Raw genomic sequence first — 7,515 nt, forward strand, 5'->3', positions numbered from 1 at the left:
TATGCTATCTCCATCTGCCTGAAATGCAAAACATCCTTACTCTCTGGCATCCTATGGTAACTCTGTCTATTCTTGCTGAAAACCTTGAGCACACTTTGGGCAGATGGCTTGCTCAAGCCCATTTTTTTCCCCCTAAATTCTTGGTGGATCTCTTTTCTTTCTTTTTAAATATACTTGTTAATTTTAAATTTACTTTAGAGAGAGAGACAGAGACAGAGTGTGAGCAGGAGAGAGGCAGAGAGAGAGGGAGACACAGAACCTGAAGCAGGCTCCAGGCTCTGAGCTGTCAGCACAGAGCTCGACTTGGGGTTGAACTCATGAACCGTGAGATCATGACCTGAGCTGAAGTTGGACGCTTAACCAACTGAGCCACTCAGGTGCTCCACTTACTTTTTTTTTTAAGATTTTTTAAAAGTTTTATTTATTTTTGAGAGAGAGAGAGGGACAGAGAGAGAGAGAAGCAAAACATTATTTTACATTTATTTATTTTTGACAGAGAGAGACCGAGCATGAGTGGGGGAGGGGCAGAGAGAGGGAGACACAGAATCTGAAGCAGGCTCCAGGCTCTGAGCTGTCAGCACAGAGCCCAGTGTGGGGCTGGAGCCCATGAACTGTGCGATTGTGACCTGAGTTGAACTCAGAACCTTAATCCACTGAGCCACCCAGGTGCCCCTGGATCTCTTTTCTAAGAGTCACTATTTTAAAGGTCTGCTGCTGTCCATTTCTATGTTCTGTCCCATAGGTGTCCTATTTCTTATTTCTTTTTTTTTAATGTTTATTTATGTTTGAGAGAGAAAGAGAGAGCAAGTGTGAGTGGGGGGAAGGGGAGAAAGAGAAGGAGAAAGAGGATCTGAAGCAGGTTCTGCGCTGAGAGCAGAGAGCTGGATGTGGGGCCCAAACTCATGAACCCTCGAGATCAGGACCTGAGCCGAAGCTGGTTGCTTAACTGATTGTCACCCAGGCACCCACTATTTCTTATTTCTAAACAAACGTCCTTCAACCTTTAGTAAGTCTGAAGTGATTCCAAGTATTTTCTTATCATATCAAATCATCCTTGTAACCAGGTTGGGCTCTTATTATGAGAATTAGGATCGAATTCTGAAGAATTTTGTCTTCATGTAAACATTTTTGTTTATAGTAAATATTTCATCCAACTGAACATATTTCTGTTTTAGCTATTTCTGTTCCTTTGGTTACCAGTTTGCTTCCAGTAAAGGAGAAGATTGCAGGGAATGGGATTCTGGGAATGTGTCTGCTGCTAAATGCCCCATAAACTCTCCTCTCGCCTTTCATTTTTATTGGGGGTGTTTTATTGTTGGGACCGGACAGTGCACGTATTTCTCTTCGAGCCATTAGCCACTGTTCTGCTTAGGCTTTCTATCTGCATTAGCGTCAGTTTTGTTAAACTGCATTTTCCTAAAATGTGATCCATTTCATTTAGGCTTTGAAGTTATTTGTAGAGAATTGTACAAAATACTGTTTTTAAAAATGTACTCTATTATAATTTCCCCTTGTCAGTCCTTTTTTAGTATATTTGTTCTTCCTGTCTTTCAGTTGACAAGCGATTTTCTATTTTTCCCAAAAACTTGGCTTCAGTATTTCTTAGTTCTACTGTTTCAAAATTTTCCACCTCATTAACTTCTGCTTTTGTGTTTGTCTATCAATCTGTATCTCTCTCTCTCTCTCTCTCTCTCTCTCTCATCCCTTTTATATTGACTCTTTCAAGTGCTTTTTATTTCTTCCTGTGGGTTCAAGGTACTGTTAGTGTCATTTTCTTTCAGCCTAATTACCTTAAGATTTTTCTATGAGGCAAGCCTGCTAACTATGAAATCTCTTATTTTTTGCTTATCTGGGAATGTCTTTATTTCACCTTTATTTTCAAAGGATAGCTTTGTTGGGCATGATGTTCTTGGTGACTTTTTGTTTCTTTGTGCATGTCACACTATTTACTGACCTCCATCATTTCAGTCATATTGCTGGTCTCTTACACATGATGAGTCATTTTTCTCTTGTTGATTTCAATATTTTCTCTGTGTATTTTGGTTTTCTGATGTTTGACTACAATGTCTAGATAAATATCTCTGTGTGTTTATTGTACTTGAGAGTCATTAAGTTTCTAGATTCTCTTGATTAATGTTTTCTATCATCAGATAAATTCTTGGCTATGACTTTTTCGTTCCTCTTCTCTTGCTCCTCTCTTCCTGAGATTCCCATTTTGCATGTATTGGTAAACTTGATGGCATCCCATAAATCTTGAATTTAGTTCATTTTTGTGTGAAGAGCACTTGCCTTGGCAGCACTGTGGGGTGTCTCCTGCCACGTACCAGCAGAGTTCCAAAACACATGAAATAAGAACTGCCCTAAATGGCAGAAGAAATGAACATATCAAAACTATAGTCGGTGGTTTCAATACTCCACCTTCAAAAATTGATCCCACCAACTTGACTGACAACAAGTCAGGGTAAAGAGACTGAAAAACACTATCTACCAAATTGATCTAACTGATGGTTTTACAACACTGTCCTCAACAACCACAGAATACGCATTCTTTTCAAGAACGTATAGAATGTGTTTTCCAAAATAGACCACATATTATGCAATAAAATAATCTCAGCATATAAAAGGATTAAGAGAATGCGAAGTACCTTCTCAGATCAAATTACTTAGAAATAAACAACAGAAAGAAATTTGGGAAATGCCCAAATACTTGGAAATTTAATAACACACTCCTAAAAGAATCATGGACTACAGAAGGAAGCTCAAGGAAAATTATATTTTTAATTGAATAAAGAAATATAAACTATGAATGAATTAAGTAGCGATTAAGAGGATATTTATAGCCTTAAATGGCTACATTAGAGAAAAAAACAAAGGTCTAGATTATAAACTAAGTTCTTCTTTAAGAAACTATAGAGAGAAGCAAAAAGTATACCAAAAATAGGGAAGGAATAATAAAGATCCCATTTGGAGTCAATCAAACAGAAAACAAAAACAATAGGGAAATCCATGGAACTAAAAGCTTGTTTCTTGAAACAATCCACAGAAGTGGGGAATCTCTCATTAGATGGAACAAAAATGCAGGGGACAATTAGTCCTTGACTTCGGATTTGGCCATTCCACACCTTGGTAGAGACTGACGCAGGGGTAGTTTTCTACCCCCACTGTCGTTCAGACCGCGCTGTCTTCTCAGGGCCCAGGAGTCTGGGAGGAGCTGCAGTGGCTTTTGAAGTTTCAGATGAGGTTAAGGTGGGGCTTCCTCACCTTTTTAGGCAGGCTCCAGGTGCCTGTGTAACACTGTGGACTCACTGCTGGCACAGAGGTACAGAGATGTTTGTGAGGGCCTGGTGGGCTCTAGTGTTAGGGGAAAATGGTCCTTCCTTATTCTGGAGACAGTTGATCCTGAGGAGACCTCTACTTCCTCCGTGGTATTGATACCATATGAATAATGGATCAGCTGTAGTGCCTTTCCTGGGTCTTGACGATACCAGTACATGTTCTCATGGTCCATAGTTTGAGAACATTCCAGAGTAATCTTCTTTCCTGTTCCTGAAACACGGTATCTTGGAGTCTGGGAGACATGAACATCCATGAAACCTGAGAAAAAAGACAAAAATTGGCAACAGGGTCCGGGATGGGCCTTGATGCTAGAACCAGGTACAAAGCCAGAACAGGGGAAAATGTTTCTTTGCAGTTTTAAAGAAATCCGTGTCAATGACTTACCTGTCCCCAGAAGGCAAAGGGCCACATAACACAAGAGTCTGACAGCCATGGCACAGTTAGGGCTGGAAAGGTGTCTCCAGTTCTGGGGAAGTGGGGTGGGCTCTTGATGAAGTCACCGTGTGACGACACAGTCCCTGCAAACTATCTGGGCCACAGCCATCCTGTTGGTACAGCTGTGTCATCTGTATCCCTTTACCCATCAAAGGACTCATATTTTTGTTTATTTCTCTTGTGCGAAGTAGGCCAGATGCTTTGCTTATTTATCTTAAGTCTCTACTCTTTGTGCAAAACATTAAATTGCAACTATTTCACAAGCCATGAAAGTGCAGATTGCAGAGCTTTGAAAGGCTATAAAAGGAAGATGTGACCTAGTTGGGAAGGTCGGGAAAGGAGGGATGTTTGAGGAGAGTTCTGAAGGATGGGCTGGAATGAATTCTGCAAAGCTTTGCGAGAAGAGCTCCAAAAAAAAAAAGGGCCCAGGGAACAGAGTGGCTCGATCAGAGAGGCACAAGAGACCATGCTGGGAGGGTAACATGAAGGGACACATTTACACCACATGTGTGAAGGGCTTAGGGGTAACTGACATCTGCTGAGTTCCCAGAAAATGTATTGTTACTGTTGTGTGCTAATTACATCGCTCTTTTGATCTTATTTCTTGTCAACTCAGGGTTCAGATTTCACCAACTTTATCAACTTAGGCTCCATTTTATTAGGTTCATCTTTCTCTTCACTGCACCATCAGTCATGGTAGAACAGAAAATTCAGACCTGCAGTTCTTTCTAATACATGCTTTGGTAGCACTGGCTAAAATATTTTGGGTGCTGTTGCAGTAAACAGCATGGAAACCAAGTCCTATCCTCTTTTCTCCATTTCTTTTCAACAGAGTCACAAAAATGAACCCCAGGATCCCTTCCCCCTTCCTCTGTTTCTTTCTTCCCTAGTTCATTGGGATTCACAGATGACAGTCACTCAAAATCTTGCTTAGCTGCTGCTGACTTGGGGTTTTGGAGCTGATTGATCCCCTTTTCAGTCTTTATGCATTTTTTTAAGTTTATATATTTATTTTGAGATAGATGCATACATAGATAGAGAGAGCACTTGAGCATGAGCAGGGGAAGGGCAGAAAGAAAAGGAAAGAAGAATCCCAAGCAGGCTCTGCACTGTCACCGATAGCCTGATGTGGGGCTTGAACTCACAAACTGTGAGATCATGAGATCATGACCTGAGCTGAAATCAAGAGTTGGATGCTTAACCAACTGAGCCACCCAGAGCCCCTGGTCTTTATGTATTTTATATATGACAGCTGCAGACTCCTGCTCACTCCTGCTCTCTCATATGTCCCAAAAGAACATAACAATTTTGACTTATCAAGCCCTGGCATATTCTTGTCCATTAAAGCTTTCCTTAAGACAAGGGTGATCATTAAAATGGAACGACATTTCGTCTTTGCTTTTACTTTGAAAGCTGGTCTTGCCTTAATAGGTAACATCTAGGAAGGAAAAAAAAATAATGAAATTTCACTGCCCCCTGCTGAAAAAAAGGTGAAAAAGATGAATAAACACTTAGAGATTTGGGAAGGGTCTTTCTGATGAATTTTAGAGAAATAGGAAGGGGAGACACCCCAAGTTGTTCTAAGTGTGAGAAGATTTAAGGATGAGTGATGAGCGGATGAAAGACCCCAGCAATAACTGGTGTAAAATCTGATTCTCACAGTAGAAGGGATTAAAGAAAGATGGAAGAGCCCAAGGGGCAGATCTGGGGTTGGGGGCAGATATGAGAGGCTAGGGTCCCATTCAGGTAAAGGAGTGTTTGAAGGCAGAGATAACTCTCCAGCCCTTGTTTCCAGAGCAGGAATAATTCAGCATGGCCCACCTTCCTGGGACAGTTCAGGAAGTGTCTGGAGCAGCTGCTGAGAATTTCTTGATGTCAACAATAAGGACACATCAATTATCAAAAACAATTGTTACGCATGTCTCCACACATTGGGTCCAGTGAAACACCTTCTCTCATTTTCCAATGTTCCTAGTCTACTTCTAGAACTATGCTTAACCAAACATATTTTCTTTCTTTTAAAAAGACTTGTAGATAGAGGGTGTGGTGGACTAAAGTAAACATGCACCAGAACTCAGAAAACATGCTACTTGGAAGAAAATCCCAAAGAACTACTTGAAAGACGTATCTGAGTTTACTTTTCTTTCCTCCCTTCATCCCTTCTTTTCTTCCATCATTCCTTTGCTAAGTCAGGCATTGTACACAGTTCTAGGGATATAAAATTGGAGGGACATCACTCTTCTTTTTAAAACATTTTAAAAAATTTTTTTCTGATGTTTTATTTATTTTTGAGAGAGAGAGAGAGGCAGCATGAACAGGGGAGGGTCAGAGAGAGAGGGAGGCACAGAATCTGAAACAGTCTCCAGCTCTGAGCTAGCTGTCAGCACAGAGCCCGACGTGGGGCTCAAGCCCATGAACCATGAGATCATGACCTGAGCCGAAGCCAGACGCTCAACCGACTGAGCCACCCAGGCGCCCCTAAAATATTTTTAAGTTTATTTATTTTTGAGAGAGAAAGAGTGTGATTAGGGGAGGAGCAGAGAGAGGGGAGAGAGAGAAAATCCCAAGCAGGTTCTGCACTGTCAGCACAGAGCCCAATGTGGGGCTCAAACTCACAAACTGTGAGATCATGACCTGATCCAGAAATAAGAGTCAGATGCTTAACCAACTGAGTATGCAGGCACCGCTGGAGGGACATCACTCTTAAACTAAAATATAAATAGTCTCGGTGAGAGTCAGTATAGAATACAGTAACTAAAGTTTCCAGAAGGAGTAAGAGCTGAATCTTCTCTGTCTATAGGACTCACAGTAGCTTTATAGATGAGCTCATCTATGAACTAAGAATTAAAGATTGTGCAGGAGTAAACCAGGAAATGAAGAAGTAGCAGTCCATTTCAGATGAGAGAGAAGATTTGTAAAGGTACAGTTTTGCAACTGGGCTTGGCCTAATCAGAGAAACATAAGATGTTTCAGCTGAGCTAGAGTCTAAGGGGCTGAATGGAACGTGGACAACATGGCTACATTTTCCGACGGAGATCTTTTTGTGAAAGGTTTTGTGTACGACGTGAAGAATGCCACAGGCTATCAGGCTGGTGGCAACACCGAAGACATAGTAGAGCAGAGGAAGTAAGAGGCTAATAGACCATCAAGAAGGACAGTGAATCTTTTTTCTAGGGAAGAGAATAGGTAGTCTGTTTGTTCCTGATATAAAGGTACTCAAATACAGAGCTAAAGAATGGCTGGCACTCAGAGGAACAGGCCAGAGAGGGGACAGCAGAATAAAGGGACAGTCAATAGGAACAGAATGGAGCGGGGCACAGTGCAAAGTGGACGGAGAACAGAGGCAAAAGAACCATGAAAAACCACATTCTGTTTGAGCTAATAAGAGATGATCTTATTGAAAAACATGGTGGGGGCACCTGGGTGGTTCAGCTGATTGAGTGTCCAACTCTTGATTTAAGCTCAGGTCATGATTCCAGGCTCATGGGATTGAACCCTGCATCAGGCTCCTTGCTGAGCATGGAGTCTACTTAGGATTCTCTCTCTCTCTCTCTCTCTCTCTCTCTCTCTCTCTCTCTGCCCTTCCCCACCCCACTCCCCCAAAATAAAATTAAAATCATGGTGATATTGTCAAATGTCAGGTTCATTCTCCTAGAAGGACACTATTGAGCTAGCCCCACTAAAATAGATAAAGAGGGTCAGTGGGCAGAGGAGATAGGTTCAGTCCAGCCTGTGGTTTCACAG

This window comes from Suricata suricatta, chromosome 2 (genome assembly GCF_006229205.1).
Source record: "Suricata suricatta isolate VVHF042 chromosome 2, meerkat_22Aug2017_6uvM2_HiC, whole genome shotgun sequence".
NCBI classification, from domain to species: Eukaryota; Metazoa; Chordata; class Mammalia; order Carnivora; family Herpestidae; genus Suricata; species Suricata suricatta.